This window comes from Narcine bancroftii, unplaced genomic scaffold, assembly GCF_036971445.1.
Source record: "Narcine bancroftii isolate sNarBan1 unplaced genomic scaffold, sNarBan1.hap1 Scaffold_302, whole genome shotgun sequence".
In the NCBI taxonomy this organism is placed as follows: domain Eukaryota; kingdom Metazoa; phylum Chordata; class Chondrichthyes; order Torpediniformes; family Narcinidae; genus Narcine; species Narcine bancroftii.
In genome coordinates, this window is record NW_027212039.1 from 29,134 (window position 1) to 47,824 (window position 18,691).

The 18,691-nt window shown below is 41.6% G+C and overlaps 1 protein-coding gene across 1 annotated transcript in view; it reads left to right on the forward strand.

The window, feature by feature from the left end:
• The first annotated feature begins 5,458 nt into the window (after positions 1-5,458).
• LOC138750907 (KN motif and ankyrin repeat domain-containing protein 1-like) overlaps positions 5,459-18,691 on the forward strand; it is a 206,804-nt gene continuing 193,571 nt past the window's right edge. Inside the window, exon 1 of the mRNA XM_069913036.1 lies at positions 5,459-5,604. The gene's annotated coding sequence lies outside the window, so the exon portion shown is untranslated. The remainder of the gene's footprint in view (positions 5,605-18,691) is intronic.

An 18,691-nucleotide genomic window follows, 5' to 3' on the forward strand; every position in this document is an offset into this window, starting at 1 on the left:
AGTTGATAATTTTTTTCAGAATAAAGTTTGTGTAAAAATGCCCACTGAGAGGCTGAGTGTTGTGCAGCACCTCAAACATTTAAACTTTGTATCATGCAAGTGCAAAAGGAGCACTGGACACTAAGTATTAACATTACCAATTGGTATTAACAATTGGTATTAATTGTATTAACATTACCAATTTAATGATGCAACTCCATAGACTACTTTTAGTATTTTATTAGATATTTATAAATTGAATGAAGTTTATATTTGTATTTTAAAATAAACTAAAATTTATTTGAGCATCCATTTCCTTTTTCTCATTCTGGCTCTCCCTTTTCTCATTCAGACTCCAATTGGGCTGTTCCACAGACTGTTTCCAAGGCATAGAAATTTTGTTTATTGGCTGAATCTCTTGGAGAACTTGCACCTTTTTATTCAATATTCCAAATCCAAAGGTGACTAACACCAGACTGACTAAAATGAGCATATTGCAACAATCTCTCCCTTGATATATATTGCAAGGCCTTTTGCACCTGTTTTTTTTTCTTTTAATGAAGTTGCCAGTACTTGTTATTCCCTGCTCTTTGCATTTGTTGCAAACTTAATAATTAAAACTCATTTTGAATATCAAGTGAAGAATTTGGTGTGGTTTGCTCTAATGGACAGCAGATGGTGCTAGTGATTATTTCAACACTGCTAGTTCATATATCATGAGAGGATTCCTCTTGTTCTCACCTATCAATATATCATCCTCCACCTCTTCTGGCACCTATTATGTGATCCCATCACTAGATGAGTCTTCCCTGCTCCTTCCCTCTACCTTCCACAGAGACTGCTCCAGTGGCAGATCCAGGTAAAACAGTGCCTATGGCAAGCACTGAAATTGCGCCGCACCCCTAGTTTTAAAAAAAAATGCACAAAGTTGATAGTGAGGCAATTTTCACGCTCATTTGGGCTGACACTAACCGCTACACCTAACCATGCTGCCTGACATATCCTTGTAAATTTCACACATTGTGTTGTAATTCATTAGAAGTGAACCAGTGGATTAACTCCCATCCAAGACATTAGGTTGAGCTTTAGTAAGGGAAAGGCCCCTCTCCTCTCACTCCCCCCACCCCTCCATTAACAGAATCCTTGATTGCGCACCATGCCACACCATGGTTGAGGTTTATTATTCACAGTTGGCAAGATGTGGGATGCTCCAGCCCACATTGAAGCAACCCAAGCCTTGTGTTTATTACCTGCTGGAAGCTGCAGCCTTTGCAGGAGCACCTGCACCTTGCTCCTGATAACTTTGGGTCAGTTGACTCAATGTCTCGGATCAGCACCACACCGCACCGCTCTGGCATCACATCAGGCATCTTTGGGGTCGCTTGGGCATCTCACCTCAGCAGTGGTTTAATGGGCAGAATGGTTTCTTCCTTATTATAGTCCATAACGCAGCTGGAACCATTCTGTGTTTCCCTGGCACTGCCGGAGAGTTTCCAGCTGCATTATGGTCAAGAAAGATGGTCATTTTGCCCATTGATCCCTCATTGAGCCGCTACTGCGAGGTACTGGAACAGTCCAGAAGTAACCTGATGAGATGCCAGCTCAGAGCGGTCTGGTGAGGTGCTAGAGCAGTGCTCCAGGGCACTCAAGTGGGATGGCATATCTGTGGGTGAGGGACAGATAATGGGAAGGCAAGGCAAGGACTGTGGCAGCCAGGGCACGTGCCCTAGCTGCCATACCTTAGAAACGCCTATGGTCAGTTTCCTCTATGACTTTCTCGTCCCCTTCCCACCATTTGTCCCCTTAGCACCTACCCTTGTGCTACAGGAGGTGCTCCACTTGTGCCCACACATCCCTCACCACCATTTGGAGCCCAAAACAGTCCTTTCAAGTGAAGCAATGTTTGTGAATCTGCAAGGGTCATTTAGTGCATCCAGTGCTCCTATTATGGTGGTCTCCACATTGGAGTTGCAGACTAGGAGATCTCTTTGATGAGCTTGGTTCTGTCCACTGCTAGCAAGGATCTCCCAGTAGTCACACATTTCAATTCCTCACCCCATTCCCTTGCCAATATGTCTGTCTATGGTCTCATGAACCACCAGACAGAACACCACAAATTGGACGAACAACACCTCATTCTGTCTGGGCACCCTTCAGTTTCCATTTGCCTGTCCTGTCACCTCCCACTCCATCTTTCCCTCTCCTACCTCTGTCTCCTTTACACCAGTTCTGCATTCACACAGCCAACCCCCCCCATCGGCCCAAAAATCAATTCTCAACTTTCCTTTCTCCTCCATATCCAATTATCACCTTTTGTCAGTTGGGTCTGTGTTCCTCCTCCTGGCAATTCTTTTATTCAGGTTCTGCCTGTTTTTCTCATACCTTGAAGGGCTCAGGCCTGAAATGTTGGTAATATATCTTTACCTCCTATGGATACTGTGAGACCTGCTGAATTCTCCCAGCATTTGTTTTTTTTTCCCACAAGCAACATGACTGCCGAATATTTATTACTTTCTTGAATTGAAATTTGTCACATTTTTGACATCGGTTGTGCACTGAAATCTTTTCACTTGAGCTGGACAGCCAAGAATTGAGCTCTTTAGCTGAATTGAAAGATTCATGAAAATACATTCCAATTTTCATATCTGCTGGTTTGTTTTTTGATGCAATTTTTTTCTTGTTGGATCTACTATAATTATAAGATCCTTTTATCCTTTTTGAACTTTTTACAGTGAAAATGGTTTGCATTTTAAAAAAAAATCCAACAATAACTTTCACATTTGGCTTTGTTGATGGCATTTAATCCCACTGCCAATTGAACAATGTTCCAATGTATATTTAGACATTTCCTTTTTCACCTTAATTCTATCTTTGGCCACATCAGGCAGGTTTGCTTTTTATCGGTGCATGTTAAGAGTAAAATCTGGTTCTGCTCAAGGTGATCTATCCATTGTTTATTCCAGAGGACAGTGATTATATTACTGGACGAGTAATCTAGCAGCCTGAGCTAACCATTCAAAAATGAGAATTCAAATCACAATATGATAGCCTTGAAATATAAATTCAGATAAACAAGTTTAATTCGACCTTCATCATGATAATTGACCAGATAAAAGAATGTTAAACAATAAAAAAAATTAGGACCTCAAATTTGCTCCCCTTACCTGCTCTGCTCTTGGTTTCCAGCAACGTCATTGCTCTCAAAATGATTTTGCAAAATTAATTTGTACCATGATCTTGACCATTCCTGAAATTGGCTCCCCATTATCATCTCTGGTAATCTATGATTGGCTGCAACACTGACATTCTGAAAAACATAAAATGTACAGTATCAGCATAATTAAAATAGATTTGTAGTCAATATCATGTTGATGTTCAGTGAGACTTTGGTGTCCTCAATAAATGGAGCAAATCTATAATTTTTCAGTAATGATTTTTTTGTTTTATTTCCCTGTTCGAATTTAAAAAGTGTAAATAGAATGGACTTTCCTGTTGACTCACCTATAGAATATCCTATAATGGACAGCAGGTGCTGAATTTCTTATGGTTGGCTTCAGGGGAGGTCCTTCTTTATGTGAACCCAGGAATTTGAAGCTCCACATTGTTGTCCTGACAATAAAGACTGGTGGATGGTCCTTGTTATCCCCTTCGTCAATTCCCAAAATAAGCTCTTTGGTCTTGTTGACATTGAGCAAGATTGTTGTTCTGGCACCGTCATAAATGTAACCCTTATGACTATATTGTTTTTACGGCTGATCCATTAGACGTAGTGAGTTAATGAAAGGCAATGAGATCCACTTTTTAAGCTTTAGTTGATAGGACTCCAGTTGGAGAAAGATATTTACCTGGATTTAGGCTTTGCCACTTTCTAACCCCTGAGTGTTGCCCAAGGCTTTGATGTGTACAGATGTAGATTGCTCTTTCTGTATAAGTGACATGAAGTTATAATTGGGATTGGAATCAAGTGGAGGTGGTGGAACCCAAATCAATTTTCAAAAGATATACTATTTTTTTCTAATCATTCTCAGCTTCACCTTCCAACAGGTTCAGAGTAGTTCAATTGGATGCTGTGTGCTGGATTGGATTTGTCTTGTGGATATGTTTTGCCCATGGAATTTTTTTTTTTTTTTACAATGTTGCAGATACCAGTACTGTATCTATTCTGGAAGAGCTCAACTCTGGCATAGTTAAACTACATACGCCCAACATTCCAGCCAGGATATCCCATAACCTTTGTTCAATCCAGAATGCTCAGCTGGTATTCCTGGTTCATGGCTGCATTCGATCCTGACCTCCAGTGTTGTCAGAGCTGCTGAGTTTGTGTGTTCTTTGTATGGTGGTGTGGTTTTGCCTTGTGTGCCACTGGTTTGCCCAGAGGCCACTGTAAATTGTTCCTAGTGTACGTATCATAACAATAAGATGTTTTCAGCTGGGAGAGAAGAATGTGTGGTAGGAAATGAAGGGATTATTACAGATGGATGATTGGTGTAAATGTAGTGAGCAGGTGCTGATTCCATGCTGCCCGACTTTCACATTGACAAAAGATGGACTTATGGTGGGCTATTGGGAGAAAGCTGTGGTGTGCCACCTGTAGCATTAATTCATCTTCATCTTTGACACTTGTACACTGGTCTCCACGACTCGTGTGGGTATGATGCTATAGGACCCACCATCTCTCGTTATTTGTCCAATGTCATTTGTGACCAGAAGGGGCAGGTGCCGCAGAAATTTGATTTGATCGATGTTTGATTGCTTGGCTGTCTATTGCCTGATAATTTTGTTGTATATCATCATTAAAGTCATTGTTGTACAGCACAGAATCTGGTCGAGCACATGTCCATCTCTACGAATCCCATTTGCCAGTCATTGATCTGTTGATGACAACTTTAACTTGTCGGTTGTCAAATGAGGAAGAGACCATTAAAGTTTGTTGTGTTTGTTTGATGTCCATCCTTTCAGCCAACTTTGACTGTTGATGGATGTCCTTCTGAAATCTGTCATTCTTGTTGATGAATGTCCAGAACACATCCTATATCTTGCATTCATTACTGTTTCCAAATGACATCCATGATCAGGTTACTAATTCATCATTAGTTGGTCAATTAGTAAATGTTTTCTTTGCCCATATATACCCTGATGGTGTGGGACTTTGTAGACTCCTGAGCAGAAGTTCAGGACTCCCATGCCCTTGGAATGCCCAAGAGACTGCTACTGTGATGCCCCTGGTGCTGTCCCACCAGCGCAATTGGACAGTATAATACGGAGTGCTGCAAATGTTAGAGGACAGGGAAGTCACGAAAACCATGATCCAGACTTTTGTTCAGGATTTGAGGCATAGAATGGGAAAATTTTTGGTTAAATTTTCCATAGAAATGTACTGCATTTTAGTTGTGTCCATGTTTAAATTCATGGCAGTCTGGTTTAGGAAACTCTTAAATTAAGAAAAAAACATTGTTTTCTCCTTCATAGATTACCTGTGTTTGGAAGAAACTTAACATGAAGATAAACATCTTTTCAACAAAATTGTGAAGAGCTTATTTGATGCAGCTGCCCAGTTTTTATCTGCACTGCAAATAAAACTCAAACTCGGACGGCGCTGTTGATTATTCCCTGATTTCCCCCCAGGTATTGAATCTGTTGTCTTCAGCATTTTTATCCTTTGCTGTTTTTCTATCCCTTCTCTTTACCTTGGTTCCTCCATTCTACAGGTTTGCCATCAAATCAAGTCACCAACCCATTCCAAGTATTTACTTGCTTTGACACAAGTGCATTTAAAACTTAATGTACCATAATCTTGCTTGGATAATGCCCAAATTATAAATAACTTTACCTCCCTCTTGGTTTATTTTTTAAAATGAACTTTAAAATATCCAAAGTAAAGTGGTTGGAGTAGGAAGTAATTAAACCCTAAGTGCTCTGTTTGCAAAAGAAAAAGCAATTTCCTACAAGGTCAACATGCTTTGTGTGTGACTGCATCAGAGATGGACACATGAGAAATTGGATCTTGTTTTTAAAAAAAAACTTCCTAAAAAGACCACAGGAAAATAACTTAATTGAAACTTCAAGAATGTGAATTACTTTGAACTTCATAAGAGAAAAGTAAAAGCTCTGAAGGGCAACTTGCTGGTAATCAGCTGGAGAATTCAGAATTCTGCTGCAAGGTATGTGGTTGGCTTTTTGTTCTTTCAGCAGTAATGTATTTAGAACTCCATACCTGCCTAATCAGGATTTAAGCCACTCAACCATTACCATGGCAAAGATGTTTTAGTTTGACATACAAAATCGTGAATAAAGCAGAATGCAATTGGTTTCAATTGCACATGGAATGGACAAGAACAAGTTCTGGAAAAAAAAAGTAAAATTGTGGATCTGGATGGGATGCCTTTTCTGGTAGAATGTGATGTATACAAGTATAAATTTAAGTTGACATGTTTCTTATGAAGTTTGGTTTGAAGATGGTTAATTGTGTTAGAATTACTTATTAATGATTCATGTAGAGTTCACCAATCTCTTGAAGCATTGATTTTTTTACTCAAATTGCTTGCCTCATTTTTATCTGCACCTTTACCAAATCCTGTTTAAGGCTTATTCCATAAAATGTACTTATATTTGTGTTTTAATGTTCAAAAATAACTGGTACACATAACCACACTGTTGAAGCAAGTTGCATCATGATGACCATTAGGAAATTATGCCAGGAAACATGATTACAAATCTAGAAGTTGCAGATTGCCCCAGGTAGCTATGTCTTGAAATCATAACTCTGGCATGATCCTGCACGAGTACAGTGCGTGGGAAAAATTTCATGAGTAACCGTCCACTAAATCCACAGAATCCCTTTATGAGTTGGTTACAAGACAACATCATGTGGAATTGGGTGTTGTTAATAATACTGGCGACAGAAGTTATTTTGGTTCACTGTGGAAACAAAATACTTTACTCCTGTAAAAGACTGGTCATGGACAACATTTTGAATATTGTGGTAATTCTCTTTGGCAGCTAGTAGAGGGCCATTGGGCCAAATGACAGCCACCTGGGATGCAGTGTTCTGTGAATATATGAATCCGTTTTGGGAATATTATTAGATGGCTTGCAGGACATAAAAATAAACAAGACAAAATGATAATCTCAAAACGCTGGTTACATTAAACAATGTCATCACACAATGAAAATAAACAGGAAAATTGTGTCACTACTTTTACACACTGGGTCAGTTAATTTCGTCGTCTTCTCATTCTATCATTTTACTGGGTGGAGGTCCGCGGTAGGCCCTCTCTGTTGTGTTCCATGTACGGTTCCCAAATTTGTTCGAATAATGTGACTTTATTTTTTAAATTATGTTATTTTTTTTCCAATGGAATGCATTTATTCATTTCTATGTACCATTGCTGTACTCTCACGCTCTCTTCTGATTTCCAGATTGACATTATACATTATTTTGCTACAGCTAAGGCTATCATAAAAAATCTTTTTTGTGCTTCATCCAATTTGAGGCCTAATTCTTTATTTCTTATATTACTTAGAAGAAAGATCTCTGGATTTTTTGGTATGTTGCTTTTTGTGATTTTATTTAATACCTGGTTTAGATCTTCCCAAAACTTTTCCACTTTCTCACATGCCCAAATTGCATGTACTGTTCCCATTTCTTTCTTACAGCGAAAACATCTATCTGATACTGTTGGATCCCATTTATTTAACTTTTGGGGCATGATATATAGCCTGTGTAACCAATTATATTGTATCATGCGTAACCTCATGTTTATTGTATTTCTCATAGTTCTGGATCATAGCTTTTTCCATTTTTCATTTTTTATCTTTATGTTTAGATCTTGTTCCCACTTTTGTTTGGGTTTACAGCTTATTTCATTGTTCTCTTTCTCTTGCAGCTTGATGTACATGTTTGTTATAAATCTTTTAATTATCATTGTGTCTGTAATCACATATTCAAAGTTGCTTCCTTCTGGTAACCTCAGCCTGCTTCCCAATTTGTCCTTTAAGTAGCTTTTCAGTTGGTGATATGCAAAGATTGTACCATGAGTTACACCATATTTATACTTCATTTGTTCAAAAGATAATAAATTATTTCCCAAAAAACAATTTTCTATTCTTTTAATCCCTTTTCTCTCCCATTCTTTTAAGGAAAGGTTATCTATTGTGAAAGGGATTAGTTGATTTTGCGTCAATAATAATTTTGGTAGTTGGTAATTTGTTTTTTTCCTTTCTACGTGAATCTTCTTCCAAATGAACTTCTATGTTGCACCAGTTTTTCATCCCACTTATAAAGTACATGTTCTGGTACTTTCTCCCCTATTTTATCTATCTCTAACCTGGTCCAATCTGGTTTTTCCCTTGTTTGATAAAAATCTGATAGATATCTTAATTGTGCTGCTCTATAATAATTCTTAAAGTTTGGTAGCTGCAAACCACCTTGTTTGTACCATTCTGTTAATTTATCTAGTGGTATCCTCGGTTTCCCCCCTTTCTATAAGAATTTCCTTATTATTTTTAGCTCCTTGAAGAATTTCTCTGTTAGGTGAATTGGTAACGATTGAAATAGGTATTGTATCCTTGGGAAGATAGTCATTTTAATGCAATTTACCCTTCCTATCAGTGTTAATGGTAAATCTTTCCAATGTTCTAAGTCATCTTGTAATTTCTTCATTAATGGCTGATAATTTAATTTGTATAGGTGGCCTAAATTATTATCTAATCTAATACCAAGGTATTGGATTGCTTGTGTTTGCCATTTAAATGGTGATTCTTTCTTAAACTCTGTGAAATCCCCATTATTCATTGGCATCGCTTCACTTTTACTTGCATTGATCTTGTACCCCGATATTTCTCCATATTCCTTTAATTTCTTATGTAATTCTATTATTGACAATTCTTGTTCTGTTAAGTATACTATGATGTCATCTGCAAATAGACTGATTTTATACTCCATCTCTTTTATTTTTATCCCTTTTATTTCCTTCCATGATTTCTTTGTCCCTATCTTTTCTCAAAGGTAATGTTGGGGGTGTGGAAAAGTTTTATATTCAGATGACTGTTAATGGTAGGAATAGAAACTGACATAGAAGGTCACTGTGTAAGAATCACTTTACCATTTTGAATAAATGTAGTCTTGTAGCTTTCGCGCTGCGGTGCGAATAACAGGACCAGCAGTCGACAGGTTTGTTCCAAGACCTTTCCTTTGCCAATCTTTTTATTATTATTATAATTTATAAACACATACAGTTCAAAGAGATATGAAAATACATAGTAAATAACGAATTAATACAGAGATATTAAACAATAATATTGCAGAATAAAAATATATCATAAAAAATTTTTTTAGATCAGTTTAGAGTATGAACTATCTTTAAAAAAAATGATATAATTAATAAAAATATATAAAAAAAGAGAGAAAAAAAAACCCCAAAAAGGAAGAAAAAACAAATCTGAATTAAAAACTTAAAAAAAAACCTACCGATATAGCTAAACCACGCCGATCACTCCGATCTCATCTAACAGCCCAATTATCATACATAATCATAAAAAGAAAACAGAGCCAGATCAACTCACCACAAATGAAAATATTGAATAAATGGTCGCCAGGTTAACTCAAACTTAGAAGGGGATTCATAGACAGAGTTTCTAATTTTCTCTAAATTTAAACATAGTATAGTTTGGGTAAACCATTGGAAAACAGTGGGAAGATTAACCTCTTTCCAATTCAATAGTATAGATCTTCTAGCCATTAGTGTAAGAAAAGCAATCATACGATCCGCAGGAAGAGATAAATAAGTCAAATCTATCATAGGTAATCCAAAAATTGCAGTAATGGGATGTGGTTGTAAATCAATATTCAAAACAGTAGATATAATGGAAAAAATTTCCTTCCGATAATTCTGTAAAGAGGGACAGGACCAAAACATATGTGTAAGGGAAGCTATTTCCAATTGACATTTATCACATATAGGATTGATATGAAAATAAAAGCGATGGAGTTTATCTTTAGACATATGAGCTCTATGAACAACTTTAAACTGTATCAGTGAATGTTTTGCACATAGAGAAGAAGAGTTTACCAGTCGCAGAATTTTATTCCAATTTTCATTGGAAATATGAAGGTTGAGTTCTCTTTCCCAATCATTTTTAAACTTTCCAAAAGTCCCAGAATTTATTTTTGTAATTATATTATATAATTTAGATATCACACCTTTTGGAGGGAATTTTGAATATAGTATATCCTCTAAAACAGTCGTAGTCTCCCGATTGGGAAAAGAGGGTAAAGTCGAAACTAAGAAACTCCTAATCTGCAAATATCGAAAGAAATGAGATCTAGGTAAATCATATTTCATGGATAATTGTTCAAATGACATGAAAGAGTTATCCAAGAATAAATCCGAAAAGCATGTTATACCTTTAACTTTCCAGAGTAAATAAGCTTGATCAATTAGAGAGGGATGAAAAAAGAAATTTAGTACAATAGGGGTTTCCAAGATAAAATGACTTAGGCCAAAAAATCTCCGGAATTGAAACCATATACGTAGTGTATGTTTAGCCATTGGATTATCAATTAGTTTATATAGTTTAATAAGAGTAAAAGGGAGAGCAGCTCCCAAAATAGAACTAATTGAGAAATTTTGTACCAGTTTAATTTCTAAATTTACCAATGGGGATTTAGAGATAATTCTGAATAATTCAACCAATACCTTAAGTGACTAATATTAATTGCCCAATAATAAATTCTAAAGTTGGGTAATGCCAATCCTTCCTCCAGTTTAGATTTCTGTAAATATTTTTTTCCCAATCTAGGATTCTTGTTTTGCCAGATATATGAAGACAATTTAGAATCGACCTTATCAAAAAAAGATTTAGGAACAAAAATAGGTATAGCTTGGAATATATATAAAAATTTAGGTAAGATCATCATCTTAATAGCATTAATTCGGCCTATCATGGATAGGGATAATGGTGACCAATTGGTAAGTAAACTACCGATCAGGTACAATAGAGGGAAAAAATTAGTCCTAAACAAATCTTTGTTTTTTAGTAATCTTAATCCCTAAATATATAAAATAGTCTCTAGCTATGTTAAAAGGCAAACTATCATAAATAGGAACCCATCCATTAAAAGGGAATAATTCACTTTTATTTAAGTTCAGTTTATATCCCGAAAAATTACTAAATTGGGCTAATAAAGATAAAACTGCAGGAATAGAATTTTCAGGATTGGAAATATATAGCAATAAATCATCTGCATATAGTGATACTTTATGAATATCCCTGCAACGAATAATACCAGTAATATTGGGTGTTTCTCTGATAGCAATTGCCAAAGGTTCTAAAGCTAAGTTAAATAATAAAGGGCTAAGGGGGCACCCTTGCCTGGTGCCCCGAAATAATCGAAAATATGGCGATCTTTGGGTATTAGTAAAAACCGAGGCAACTGGGGAATTATAAAGAAGTTTAATCCAAGATATAAATATCGGATTAAAATTAAAATTTTCAAGAACTGTAAATAAATAAGGCCATTCTACTCTATCGAAGGCCTTCTCAGCATCGAATGAAATAGGTTTGTTCCAAGACTCGGTGCTTTATTGGTCACTCACTGAGTGTTTTAAAGACACGCACTGTTCCCGCCATTGGGAATCGCAATTGTGTCGCTGACTGGCAGCTATTCATACTTAGTGCATGTGGACCCTTTCCTTGAAGATGAGGGGAAGATGCCTGGAGCCATCTTGGTGAAGGCTTCTCCGATCATGCGAGCATTACAATCGGAGCCAGTTTGCCTGAACACCAAACAACACCCCCCCCCCACCCCCCCACTCTCATCCCAATAATTGGCAATCTCACGCCCCCCCAACAACCCAAAATCTGCACTTTCTTTCTGTTTGGGCATCCTGCCTCTACGCTTGCATGCTTGCATTTCGACCAGCCTTTCCAAGTCCACATACATCAGCTTCAATCGGTCAATCGTGAGCATCCCCTCTTTCCCCCTCCCCCCTCCCCCACGTACAACACAAACCTAGACCCATTGTTTTTTACCTCTCTAAACAGTCCTTCGTATGGCTTCTGCAGCAGTGGCCAGTGTGTGCCCATCCTAACAAAGACATACTCACAGTCCTTTAATTGTCTGGGAATGGAGGTTGGAGTTTTTCAATGTTGGGATGGGAGCCAGACTACCCAGCCTTTTGCAGAGCTTACTCGGGGCCACTGGTATCTGCTTCTTGCTCCCTCGGGGCAGATAGGAACTGCTGGGGAGGTTCTGTAGACCAATTCAGCTGAAGAAACTTGCAGGTCTTCTTTGGGCATTGTGTGGATCCTGAGTAGGACCCAGGGTTCAACTCAATTTGGGCCTTTCAGCCTGGCCATAAGTACTGATTTCAAGTGTCTATGGAAGGGCTCTACCTGCCCGTTTGATTGTGGTGTGATGAAGCTGGAAACCTAACAAGCTGCCTATGGTGGCCCACAGGCTTGATGTGAGCTGGGCCCCTCTGTCTGATGTGATGTGGGCTGGGATGATGAAAAGTGCTACCCAAGTTGTGACTAGGCCCCTGGAGCAGGATTTGGTGGTAGTGTCTGTGAGGGGAACTGCCTCTGGCCATCTGCTGAAATGGTCCACCATGGTACCTTGCTCCCTGTGATCTACAATGCTGATGTGGGTGTGGTTGAATCTGTAGGCTGTGGGTTTAAACTGCTGCAGGGGGTTCGAACTGCTGCAGGGGGTTCGAACTGCTGCAGGGGGTTCGAACTGCTGCAGGGGGTTCGAACTGCTGCAGGGGGTTCGAACTGCTGCAGGGGGTTCGAACTGCTGCAGGGGGTTCGAACTGCTGCAGGGGGTTCGAACTGCGGCAGGGGGTTCGAACTGCGGCAGGGGGTTCGAACTGCGGCAGGGGGTTCGAACTGCGGCAGGGGGTTCGAACTGCGGCAGGGGGTTCGAACTGCGGCAGGGGGTTCGAACTGCGGCAGGGGGTTCGAACTGCGGCAGGGGGTTCGAACTGCGGCAGGGGGTTCGAACTGCGGCAGGGGGTTCGAACTGCGGCAGGGGGTTCGAACTGCGGCAGGGGGTTCGAACTGCGGCAGGGGGTTCGAACTGCGGCAGGGGGTTCGAACTGCGGCAGGGGGTTCGAACTGCTGCAGGGGGTTCGAACTGCGGCAGGGGGTTCGAACTGCGGCAGGGGGTTCGAACTGCGGCAGGGGGTTCGAACTGCGGCAGGGGGTTCGAACTGCGGCAGGGGGTTCGAACTGCGGCAGGGGGTTAGAACTGCGGCAGGGGGTTCGAACTGCGGCAGGGGGTTCGAACTGCGGCAGGGGGTTCGAACTGCGGCAGGGGGTTCGAACTGCGGCAGGGGGTTCGAACTGCGGCAGGGGGTTCGAACTGCGGCAGGGGGTTCGAACTGCGGCAGGGGGTTCGAACTGCGGCAGGGGGTTCGAACTGCGGCAGGGGGTTCGAACTGCGGCAGGGGGTTCGAACTGCTGCAGGGGGTTCGAACTGCTGCAGGGGGTTCGAACTGCTGCAGGGGGTTCGAACTGCTGCAGGGGGTTCGAACTGCTGCAGGGGGTTCGAACTGCTGCAGGGGGTTCGAACTGCTGCAGGGGGTTCGAACTGCTGCAGGGGGTTCGAACTGCTGCAGGGGGTTCGAACTGCTGCAGGGGGTTCGAACTGCTGCAGGGGTGGGGGGCTTTCGTGTGCCTCTGAACATTGGCTGTCTGACACTGGTGCATGTCCTCGCCCAGTCGCTGACTTGTTTTTTGATGCCGTGCCACACGAACCAACTGAATATCATATTGCCTGTGGTTCGGATGGAGGGGTGTGCTAGGATGTGCACAAAATTGAATACACGCAATCTCTATGCTTCCAGGACAATGGGGCGGGAATCCCATGGCTGTATTACAAAGGAGCATTTACTCACCTGGACCCAAGGGTACATCCTGCAGCTGCGGGCCTGAGACTGTGGTCCTGTAGCTGTGTGTGGCCTTGTTGCGCCTCTGCTGGCTCAAAGTAGTTGATCCCCTGTGCTAATGCTTGGATGGTTGGCCTGAATAGAGCGTCTGCCACAACGTTGTCTTTACCGGCGGCGTGCTGGATCAACATTGTGAACTCTGATATATACAAAAGGTGCCACTGCTGCTGGGCTGACCAGGGTTCTGATACCTTGGTGAACACAAAGGTTAGGGGCTTGTGGTTGGTGAAAGCTGTAAGCAGTCTGCCTTCCAGAAAGTGTCTGAAGTGCCAGATTGCCGGTTAGATTGCTAGCAGCTCTCTGTCAAAAGCACTTTATTTCAACTTGGGTGATCTTAAATGTAAACTAAACAAGTCCAAGGGCTTCCAGTGTCCATCCACGTGTTGATCCAATGCTCTGCTGATTGCCATGTATGATTGCGTCCACTGTGAGGGTTGTCAGAACATCAGTCCTGAGGTGGGTGGGATTATGCTGATTTCTGCCCCCGTGTCCATGAGGAAATAGCGTCCGGACCTTTTGTCCCACACGTGCAGCAGGCTATCTGAAGCAATCGGCGGCAGCCAGCCCTGGCATTTCCCTGAAAAGTGCAGGGTGGTCAGCAGCAGTGGGCTTCTGAACCCTATCTCTCATGGTAGAAACACCATGGGTCCTCTGTGTCCTCTGTTTTCCATTGGGGTTGCTGGCGCACCTGTGTCTCACTGGGCTTGGATGGCTGCGGGGTCCTTGTTCTGGATAGCTGGCTGACAGCAGCTTCATTCTCCCTCTTGGTTTTCCAGAGGATGTCTGCTCTGGCTACTACCTTCTGGGGTTCGCTGAAGTCTGCATCTGCTAGCATCAGCTTGATGTCATCGGGCAGTTGCTCAAGGAATGCCTGTTTGAACATGAAACAGGGCTTGTATACATTTGCTGGGGTCTTGTCACCCAGACTGTTTTCGTGCCTGGCTGTTTAGAGAGTCTGGATGTTCTGAGCAGCCGTGCTTTCAACGCTGCATATTTGCCTTCTCTGGTGGGGCATGGACAAAGTAATCTATCCGGGCAATGTTTCTTGGTCCAAAGAGCTCACCACATGGAAGTACTTCGTGGAGTCTGATGTTATTTGTCTGAGCTGGAACTATGCCTCTGCTTAACTGAACCAAAATACCTTTTGGACCGTTGTAGTTACCAATGTAACGTTTGCGCTACGGAGTGAATAATGAGACTGGCGGTCAATAGGTTCATTCCAAAGGTCGCTGCTTTCTTGTTTGCTTACTGAGCATTTTAAAGGCGCTGCCTGTTCCTGCTGCTCGGAACTATAAATTGCGTCGCTGACTGGCAGCTATTTATACTTCATGCGTGCAGGCCCTTTCCTTGAGGGAAAGGGGAAGATACCCGGTGCCATCTTGGTGTAGGCTGCTCCGACCATGCGCACGTTATAATTAGAGCCGGATCGCCTGAACACCAAAAGTGTTGGTCGCCACAGTCTCTGCATTTCAACAGCTAACCATTAGCTTAGTAAATATACAAGAAATGTGATCTTTAACTTGCACCATGTTTGAACTGCATCCAATTGTCAGCAGATTGCTGTTCCTTTTATCTTGCTAAATCAAATTTGCAGAAAGATATGACAGGCAAGTTGGGTCACATGCAGCTCCCAAAAAACACTTGCATTTTCTCCCTCTTGTCATGCAAACCTGTGGCTGATTTTTTTAAAAAATGTTGCTAATAAGACCTCTTGACTTGATCTTGTTTAGTTTAAGGGAACATTCACTCACTTTGATTTTTGAAGTTGCCTTGACATTGCAATGACAGAAATGCTGCAGTTCAGAATGAACAAACTTTTGGCCCTTTTACGCAGCCACTTCATTCCAGGTAATTTTTGGCTTTATTATTCGACACCTTCCGTGTAAAAGGCACGGACACTGAAGTGGTGGGGGGGTTCATTCTAGTTTTTTTTTACTGACATCAGAGGTAGTAAAGTGCCAGATCACCATCGATGTAACAGGGGTGATCTGACATTCTGGTACAGTTTGTTTACTGTATTTTCTTTAGTGTCTTTATAGGCAAGCATTTAAAACATAAAGGTAGCCAGTAGAAAGACTGAAATGTGTCAACGCTAAGAGTATTGGGAATAAAGGGGATCAGTACACAGAACTATGATGTTGTGGCCGTTACTGAAACTTAGCTGGAGGAAAGGCAAGATTGGCTGATGCAGATACTGGGGTTTAGGCATTTTAAAAAGAATAAGATAGCAGGTAGAAAATTGGTTGTTGGTGGGGGGTGGAGGGATAGTGGTGTGGAGAGAGTAACATTTCTGGTCAGGGATGGTATCACGGCTCCAGAAAGGGAGGACACTGCAGAGGGAGTGTCCACTGAGTTGGTGTGGATGGAAGTCAGAAATAGGAAGGGAGCTATCACTGTGCTGGGAGTAGTCTATAGGCCTCCAAATAGCCCTCTGGACAATGAGGAGCTGATAAGCAGGCAGCTTTTGGAATGGTATGGGAAATACAGGGTTGTAGTTATGGGTGATTTCAACTTCCTTAATGTTGACTGGCACCTCATGACTGCAAGAGGTAAGGTGTGTCCAAGAAGGGTTCCTGACACACTATGTGGACCGGCCAACGAGAGGAGAGGCCATACTGGATCTGGTTCTGGGGAATGAACCTGGTCAAGTGGCGGGCCTCTTGGTGGGGGAGCAATTTGGTGAGAGTGACCACAACTTCCTTAGCTTCAATATAGCTATGGAAAAGGATAAAAACAGTCAAAGTAGGAAAGTACTTAACTGGGGAATGGCTAATTATGAAGGGATGAGGCAGGAACTAGTGAGTGTACATTGGAAATGTGTTTAAGGGTGAAAGCACAGAAGTAATGTGGAGGAAGTTTAGGGACCACTTGTGTAGGGTTCAAGATGGGTTTGTCCCACTGTGTCAAGAAAAATATGGTAGGTATAGGGAGCTGTGACTGATGAAATGGGTCAGGCAACTGATCAAGAGGAAGAAGGAAGCATACATTAGAGATAAGAAGCAGGAAACAGGAGGGGCTCATGAGAAATGTAGCCAAGAAGGAACTTTAGAAAAGACTTGGGAGAGCTTGAAGGGGGCATGAGAAGGCCTTGGCACATAGCTTTAAGGAGAACCCCAAGGTGTTCTATCGTTTGTGAAGAACAGAAGGATGACGAGAATGAAGGTGGAGCCGCTAAAGAATAAAGGAGGCAACATTTGCCTGGACACAGAGGAGGTTGGGGAGGTCGTAAATGAGTATTTTGCCTCAGTATTCACAAGAGAAAAGGACTTTGATCATGGTGAAGTCAAAATTGAACAGGCAAATGTGCTGGACAGTGTGGAGATTAAGGAAGTGGAAGTGTTGGATCTTTTAAAAAAAAAAAATTAAAATTAATAAATCGCTGGGGCTGGATGCGATTATATCCCAGGCTGCTGAGGAAAGTGAGAGAAGAGATGGCTGTGATCTTTGAATCCTCTTTGGCCGCAGGGGAGAGCCAGAGATTGGAGAATGGTAAATGTTTTGTTTAAAAAAGATAATAGGGAGGGTTTAGTAATTTTTAAAAGTAAGGAATATATGGGTTGGCACAACATTGAGGGGCGAAGGGCCTGTACTGTGCTATATTGTTCTATGTTCTACATGCAAGTAAGACAACAGAAAAAATCTTTTTAATAGTACTGCTGCCCCTGGGGCAGTAGGATCAGTGCAGGGACTGACTGTGGGCTGCCTGGAGAGTCTCTTGACAGCCTGCCACCACCCCCCTCCTCCCCCAACACTCATCCCACCGTCCCACTCCCAGGTGTTTCTAGTCTGCTTGTGCTGTGTGAGCAAGCCTCACAGTATTTAGGATCACCCAGCTGCAAAATGTTAGTGTTGCTGTGGGCTGCTCATGGAGAAAGTTGAGAGCAATCACAAAGTGTGGCTGGGTCCAGCACTAACCCAGCAAGGTATCACTGTTTTAACACTAGATCTAATGGATTGAGCTGCAATTATACAGTAAAGGTAAAAGGCAGAGTCGATCTGGTTGACAGCGAGTAGTTCACAAAGGAATACCTGACCCTGCGGCAGGCACTTGAGTTTTAGCCATCTCATATGTCAGTGCATGGTCTCATAAATGCTGAAGGCTGAAATGAGCTGTCGATGAAATGGCTGGAGCTGGAGATGAAATGAGCTGGTGGTGAAATAGTGATGCCTCCTCTACAAGACTCATCGTTTCGTTAGGTGGGTGAAGCACTGATGTGTTGTTGGGAGGAGAATGAGAGATGATTTAATTCACAAGTACATAATTCATGGTTTTGACAGGACAGATGTGGGGTGGCTGTTGCCCTTTCAAAATAGGGCTTGATCATTCATGAAGATAAGTATGTATGAAAGGGAACTGAGTCTGGAACTCTACAGAAGGAGGGTGTAAATGCTCAGTTATTGAATGTATTCGGAACAGTCACTGACAGAACTTCAGATATTAAGGGAGAGGAGATTAATGCGGCATTGTGATAAAAGACCATCCCCCACACCGCTCACACCTCTCAGCTGTCCCCAGGTGTCTCTAGTCACCTTGTGTTGTGAGCAAGCTGGCCTGTGGGTTTGTCCTCAGTTTGAATAGTCTGAAGCCCACTGCCCCAATTCCCCATTTCTTCCCCCCCCCCCCCATTTCAACTTTGCTTACAAGACTGGGGGAATATTTATAAGCCAATTTTTTTGAGGGGGAAAAAGAGGGTCTAATGTATCGTCAAATACAGTATGTTATACGTGACATTAGTCGCCGATGCTGTTGTGTACCTCTT